The sequence below is a fragment of the Elephantulus edwardii genome, unplaced genomic scaffold (assembly GCF_000299155.1).
Source record: "Elephantulus edwardii isolate Elephantulus edwardi_28Jun2011 unplaced genomic scaffold, EleEdw1.0 scaffold00056, whole genome shotgun sequence".
NCBI classification, from domain to species: Eukaryota; Metazoa; Chordata; class Mammalia; order Macroscelidea; family Macroscelididae; genus Elephantulus; species Elephantulus edwardii.
In genome coordinates this window covers 7650069-7658208 of record NW_006399806.1, presented here as the reverse complement: position 1 = coordinate 7658208, position 8140 = coordinate 7650069, and the positions used below count along the sequence as shown (strand labels likewise).

Genomic DNA, 8140 nt, shown 5'->3' with positions numbered 1-8140 from the left:
AACACTAAGGTTTGCCTGATTGAAACCATTTGCTTTGTATACATATGAAAATTGGACAATGAATAAGGAAGATTAAATGAGAATTGATACCTTAGGGTTGTGCTGTTGGCCAAGAATATTGACTATACCATGGACTGGCAAAGTATAAACAACTCTGTCTTGCAGATAGTGAAACTAAGTTGTTCCTTAGAGGCAAAGGTGATGAAACGTCATCTCACATACTTTGGCTAGATTGTCAGGTGGGCACAGTTCTTGGGAAACTTGGGAAGTGTTGGGAAAGGTAAAAAGGTCAGCTAAAGAGAGAGAAACCTTAAAAGAGATGGGCTGACACAGTGACTGCAGCAATGGACTTGAGCACCAAGGAGATTGTGATAATGGCACAGAATAGAACAAGGTTCAATTCTGTTGGTCATAAGCTCACTGTCCAACGACACCTAATAATAACAATAACTTTTTGTTTGTACACATGAATGAAGTGATAAAATATGAAAATTATGTTTCTTCTTCTTCTTCTTTTTTAATTGATATTTTAACCAAAGTTTATACAAAACTTAGATTTTCATTCATTCACTCATTGTTGCAGTTTACTCCATCCCTGCTCCCCTCAGTCCACTTTGTTATGCACTTCGTTTTTTTTTAAATTTTTAATTTATTTTTTTTTTAAATTTTATTATTTTTGTGTGCGTGTACCGTCAAATCAGATCTGACTGGTACAGGAGGAGATTATCCCTCCTTCCCCGGCAGAGCATCTGGTGGATTCGAACCGTGCACCTCTGCGATTGTAGTTGCAGCTTCTTGCCACTAGGCCACCAGAGTTCCCCTTAATTTAATTTTATTATTTTGTGTGTGTGTACCATCAAATCAGATCTGACTGGTACAGGAGGAGTTTGCCCCTCCTTTTCCAGCAAAGCATCTGGTGGATTCGAACCACGTACCTCTGGGATTACAGTGCAGATTCTTGCCATTAGGCCACCAGAGCTCCCTTGTTATGCACTTCTTATTCTGACTGTTGTAAAAATCTGAAAATTCTTGCCAGATAATTTTCTAAAAATTAATTTTAATGAACGTTTACAGAAATTTTGGATTTCCATACATACATTGTTGTATTTTTCTCCCTGCCCACCCCTCCCCCCAGTTTCGCTGTTCTCTTTGAAAAGTAAAAGAAAAAAATCTTTCATTGGTATAGAATCCCTCCCACCCTCGCCCCGAGTACACTTCACTATGCAACCTTCATTCTGGACTCTTGTCATAACCATAATACCCAATCATATGCCACTTTCAAACAGTTCTCTCCCTCATCTGTTTCAATGCAATGTATAGAATTTATCCATTTTTTCTCAGTCTCAACCCAACCCTGATGTCAGTCCCATTCTACAATAGTGGCACCGTGCATCACCCAGCCTTTTGTGAGTGAGATATTCCACTCAGCATAATGTCCTCCAAGGTCACACATTTTAAATAATATTGCATGAATTCCTTGAATTTCAATGCAGCCTAGTAGTCTATTGAGTGGATATACCAGAGCTGCTCTATCCATTCGTTTGTTGATAGGCACTTAGGTTGTTTCCAACTGTTTGTTATTGTAAACAAAGCTGCAATAAACATAGGTGTGCTTATATCTGCCTGGGTGGCAGTTATGGTTTTTTTAGGGCATATTCCCAGTAATGGAATTGCTGGGCCAAACGGTATTTCTATTTGCAACTTTTTGAGAAAACGCTATACAGCCTTCCATAATGGTTGCACCATTTTACACTCCCACAACAGTGAATAAGTGTTCCAGTTTCTCCGCAACCTCGCCAGCATTTGTTGCTTGCTGTTCTGTTAAATTTTGCTATTCTTACTGGCGTGAGATAATATCTCATAGTCGTTTTGATTTGCATCTCTCTTAGAGCTAGGGATTTTGAACATTTTTTCGTGTATTTGTTGGCCATCTGAATGTATTCTTTGTTCGTATCCTGTGCCCATTTTTCAAAGAGAAGAGCGAACTGGGGGGAGGGGTGGGCAGGGAGAAAAAGCAACAATGTTTGTATGGGTTATTAACCTTTATCTTGCCATATAACTTTTTAAAAAATGTTTATTTTATATTAGTTTGCTTACAAAGTTTGTAAAACTTGTGTTTCACACTATTTTTCATTCCCTTTTGTTTCATACAATAATTTCCATACATTATGTTTTATAAAATTAATCACCATTGTACTATGCCCATCATTATCCTGTCTTTACAGGTCCTGATGGATCTTTGCCATTTCCTGTACTCCTTCCTGAAGGGACAGCATAAACCCCATTTTTTTTATAAACCCCCATTAATGCCAGAAGCAGAAGCAGGCCATAAAAATTCTTAGCTTAAGGCAAACATGAATGCCCTGGTAAAGTCTTATTTGTCCTTGCAAAGTAAAGAATTAACTAGTGTCTACGTGACACAGAAAGAGTAAAGGTAGGCAAAGGAGCCAGCCCGTCAAAAGCCAACCCACATGACTGATCCCCTGACCCACCAACCGTGATCTCAATCTCCCTGCCCCGACAGTGGCACCGGGGAAAGTCATAAAAGCAATTGGGAGGGGGAACTTGGGCTTTTCCCCTCGCCACCTTCCTACTGAGGGAGAAAGTCTCCACATGTGGAATTTAATAAACACTCTTGAATTTTCAGACATGTGATATCCTTTGAGGGACATTTCTTGGGCAGAACACTTCCCTCCACCCACCAAATTGAACAAACCCTTACCCATCCTCACTACTTCCACCCCTTTCCCCCTGGGTCCCCATGCATTTTTTACTAATTATCCTTCTATTTTTTACAGTAATGATTTTATGCAGCATTTGTCCTTACAAAACCGAGTGAGTTCACTCAGCATAATGCTCTCCACGTCCTCTCAAGTTATGTAGTATTTTTTGAAATTGTTGCTTCCGAGTGCTGCGTAGTATTCCATTGTGTGAATATACCCTAGTTTCTCAATCCATTCAGTTGTGGTTGGCCAGATAATTTAAAAGAAATTGTTAATAAAGTTAAAAGGGCCAGGAATAGGAAACTGGGGCTGCCTAAATTAACTAAATTCTGTGGCTACTTAGATTGTGTCCTGGGCCTTGTGACTGGCTTCCCTAATCTGAGCTGCTTTAGGGGTATATGTTAGTTATAATAAAAATGAAAGATAGTTTTTACTTAGCCAAGTGATTAAAGAGGAAATGAAACCTGGAAACTGGGAAAGCTAGTCATCTGGTGTGGGAGAAGAGTACTGACTATCCCGTGAACTGCCAGCAGAATGGGTTTGTCGTGGAGGCTCTGTATCCAAACTGCTCCTTTGCAGCAAAGATGGTGACATTGCTTCTCACAGACTTTTAGCGTGCTGTAAGGAGGGGCCAATCCTTGGAAAATGACATCATGCCATGAACAGTAGAGTATCTGTGAAAGAGAGAAAGACTCCCAACAAGATTGACTAACACAACAATGGGCTTGAGAATGACAATGAGAATAGTGCAGGACGGAAAAAGGTTCAGATCTGTTATTTATAAGGTCACTGTGAGTCATAGTCAACTCAATGGCACCTAACAACAAGCTAACAGCAAATTTAACAATACTCAATTAAGGTTTCTCCTAAGTCTGGCAACTAATTCAATAGAGTTGAATCCTAAAACAAAAAGTTTGAATCCATTATTGGCTCGTTGGCAAAAATATGGATATTTTCCTCCCATTTAAAAAAAAATTATTATTTTTGTGTTGTGTACTGTCAAATCGGATCTGACTGGTACAGGAGGAGATTGTCCCTCCTTCTCCAGCAGAGCATCTGGTGGATTCGAACTGTGCACCTCTGGGATTGCAGTACAGCTTCCTGCCGCTAGGCCACCAGAGCTTCCTTCCTCCCATTTAATTTACAGCCTCAGAAACCTAATAAAAGGTCAGCTATGAGTCAGTTCCAACTAAATAGCAATGTGTGAGTTACTGTTAGAAATTGTTCTTTTCCTCTGCACATGATAGTATGAATAAAACTACCTGTCTGAGATTTTTTTTGTTGTTCTTTATTTTGCTCCTTTTCCCCTTTTTGTTTATTTCTATCATCCCTCCTCTAAGATTGATTCTTTGTGTGTAAATCATTTCTCATTTTTATTATATTAGTATTCTAATCCCATAATTGTCCTTTTGTGACTTGCTTACATCACTGAATATTTTGGAATTCTCATTCACTATTGATGAGAATGGTGCAATCTCTATGGAAAGCAGGTTAGCACTTTCTCAAAATTTGGGACTAAGAATACTATTTGATCCAGCAATCCCACTAGTAGTTATATATCCTAAAGAAATAAGAGCTGTGACACAAACAGATAAATCCACACCCATATTCATTGCAGCATTATTTCTGTTAACAAAGAGAGATAAACAACCCAAGTACCCACCAACAAATGAATGGCTAAAAAAACCATGGTACATTCACAAAATGAAATATTATGTTATCTCTTAAAAAGAATTAAGAATTGACAAAATACTGCACAACCTGGATTTAATTAAAATGAATTATGTTGGGTGACATAAGTTAAGTCAAACAAAGACAATCATAATATAAGACTACTAATATGAAAAACAGAGTTTGGTTTTAGAAAGGTGGTGGCACTAGAGACATTATTACTAATTCAAATGGAACTTGGACAAAAGCAAAGAAGTACCAGAGGAATTTCTATGTGTTATTCATTAATTATGCAAAGACATTTGACTGTGTAGATCACAACAAATTGTGGCTAACCTTGAGGAAAATGGGAATCCCAGAACACTTGATTGTGTTCATACTTGGACCAGGAAGTAGCCCTCAGAACAGAACAAAGCAAGGAAACATTACATGGTTCAAAATCAGGAAAGGAGTGTGTCAGGGATGTGTCCTGTATCCATACCTTTTCAATCTATTTGCGGAACAGATCATTGGGAGGCTGAGCTATATGAGGAGAAATGGGGCAACAGAATTGGAGGAAGACTAATCAACAGTCTACGTTAGGCAGATGACATAACCTTGCTAACTGAAAGTGAAGAAGACCTGAAGTCCTCAAGGACTGTAGTCTTCAATAGAGATTGAAACTAAACATCAAGAAGACAAAAATTCTCACCTCTGGGCCAACTGACAGCACCATGATAGATGGAGAAGAGATAGAGGATATTAACTATTACAGCTTGCATGGCTCCAGAATCAGCACTTTTAGCACCAGCAGCCAGAAAATCAAAAGACAAATCATACTGGGAAAATCTGCTGTTAGGGACCTCTCCAGAGTACTGAGAAGCAATGATGTCAGTCTAGAGACTAAGGTGCACCTGATCCAGGCCATGCTCTTGCAATTACTTGCTATGCATCAGTGAGCTGGACAATGATTAAGGATGACAGAAGAAGAATTGATGCCTTCCAGTTGTAGTGCTGGAGAGTGTTGAACATACCATACACTGCCAAGAGAATAAACAGTTCGGTCTTGGAGAGGGTGAAACCAAGTTTCTCCTTGGAGCTAGGATTTTGAATCTCCATCTCACATACTATGGGCATGTGTCCAGGAGGGACCAGTTCTTGGAGAAGGACATCATGCTTGAAAGGGTGGAGGGACAGTGCAGGAGAAAAAGGTCCTGGATGAGATGGATTGACACAGTAAGCGGGGTAATGGAGCTAGGTGTGTTAGAGTCAGTGAGACTGGCTCAGGACAAGGCAGAGTTCAGAGCTTTTGTACATAGGGTCACTATAAGTCACAGTCAACTTGACAGCACTTAAGAACAACAACCATCCACTTCTTCCTCCCTCCTTTTCCTTTCTAACTCTTGTCTCCTTCCAAGGCACAGACTGAGGGTGCTACATTGGTTTCTAAACTTTCAAGAATCTGAGACTGAAAATCTAAGACCTGGGATGTTTGAAACAAAATTTCTGATTTCAATTTTAAAAAAAATTTTTTTTCTTTTCAGATTGCGGTTCTATTATTCGGAGTCAGACAAAGGACACACCACAGGAAACAGCATGTTGCCTCCTGGAGAAACCCAGGATTACCATAATCAGAGTCAAGGTCACAGTCACCACCAGGCCCAGATAGGAGCTATGGGCATTGGAGGCCCACCCTTCTGGACTGCTGTCACCAGCCTTTCCCAGGAAAATCAGGGGCCATTTGCTTTTTTTGCCATATACCTGCATCTTTGGTGGGCTGGCTTCTGCCAGTGGCTAACTGATGTCTGGTCTATGGGAAGCCTGCTGGAAAGGCCTGGCATGCCACAGTCACCCTTGTTACAGCATCCTCAGATGCTGTTGGTGCCTTCTACTGGAAACCAGCCATTGACAGACTTGTTGAAGGAGCAGACTTTTTCCGCTGGTTTGAGGCTTGTCAGCCAGAGCGACTTTCAGATTATAGGTGATATAGATCATGTTTCTGGAGTCATTAGCTAAGTGGAGCACATCCACTGTGGACTGCAGAGTATCCAAATATCCAGCCTGGAACCGAGGATTCTGAATTCTGAGGCAGAATTGGAGAGATCGTCTACCAGACAACCGAGGAAGTCGACAACGGTGTGATGGTGGGAGGGGGAGGGGTCCTGGCTGGCATCGGCATGGCCACACAGTGGTCCATGAACACTTACAGTGGCACATGGCTGCCCGTGTGGACCTTCAACTGAGGATGAGCCATGGCTCCCAGCCAGAAGATGGAGGTCCTCTCCTCCGTGCTCCAGTCCCCCTCCATCAGGCTCAGAGAGAAAGCCAGCTTCTCCTCAGAGAGCATGGAGGTCCTGAAGGGCACTCGAGGGCCTGCTCACATTGTCCTTGCTGGCATAGTGGCACTCGATGGAACCTCAGCGTGGTTAGTCCTAAGGATGGACAGGTTTCCTGCAGGGCAGGGCCTGTGATGCTGTAGACTAGGACATCCTCAGTCACTTGCACACAATTGCTGTACTCCAACCTCCAACCTGACCATTTCAGCAGCGTCCTCAGAGGTCAGCGGCCTGCAGCCCTCAGGGCCCGGAGTGAGGTCTGAAGGCCAAACAAGCTTCCTGGTGCCAAAGAAGTTTTTACTGACAGTGACCACTAGCTGAGCTTCCAGAAATTTCACCAGCATGGGTGGGGACAGCGTCAATGACACACAGGGCTGAGAGTGTCACATCTCTGAAAGGGCCAGAGGGTTTGGAAATAGCACAGCTCCAAGCCACCCTAGAACAGAAGGCAGATGAAGAGCCTTAGCCCAGTCTCATGGTGCCTTCAGAGCCATAGTCTTAGTAACCAGATCTATCCTCTCAAGCAGCTGAAGTTGTGAAATAGCTGCTCTTTTAGGCAGTACATTCCTCTCCAAACACCCTCGGTCATTCCTTCCCTCCCACACTTACTGCCTCTCTTCCAATTGCCTTGTTTACATGGCATTTGAGCTTGTGACTTCTGGTATAAATCAATGATCAGATGCGTTGCTTCCAAGGGCCTTATGCCTGGATTGTCGATTTCTTTAGCGCAAAATGTTAAAAGAAGTTTGTTTTTCACTTAGGCCCTTTTTTATACTTCATTTTCAACATGGAAATGACTCTTCCATGCTGCCATATCAGGCTTTGGTAACTGACACAAATAAGTACAAATAATTTTTTGAACATGTAGTTCTTAGGAACACTTAAAATAAAGACATTATTCATGCATGCAGTTCCTCAAATTTCTATCACTGTTTCCTAGACCTTTTAAACATTTTATGTTTAAGCATTTGTAAGACTTCTAATTTGTGTTGATTTTATTTTTTTTTAAAGTCAAAAGTATTACATTAGTGTTGGAAAGAATTTTCAAATGTACACAGAAGTAGATGTCTTTGAAACAAAGTGAAAAGGAACAATTCTTTCAGTTTCACTCCCCCAGAGGAGACAGTAGCTAACTGGTGGTTTCCCCTAAACCTTTGAATTTGTTCGCTTGGTTTTGTTTTTGCATAAACTCCTCTAACTGCCATTGAATTAATCCCACCTCATAACAAACCACCTAGAGGACCAATTAGAACTGCTCCATCGGACTTAAGACGCTCTAAATCTTTACTGCAGTAGATGGTCTCATTTTTGTTCTGCGGAGCTGCTGGTGGGTTTGAACAGCCAACCTTTCGGTTTTCAGGTGAACACTGAGCTCTCTGTGCCAACAGTGTTTCTTTTTTGTACATATAAGTATAAGGAAATGTGTATGTG

General features: G+C 41.3%; 1 pseudogene; it reads right to left on the bottom strand.

The window, feature by feature from the left end:
- Nucleotides 1-6103: 6103 nt before the first annotated feature.
- On the bottom strand, nucleotides 6104-7053 carry LOC102863360 (annotated as a pseudogene).
- Between the last annotated feature and the right edge of the window lie 1087 nt (nucleotides 7054-8140).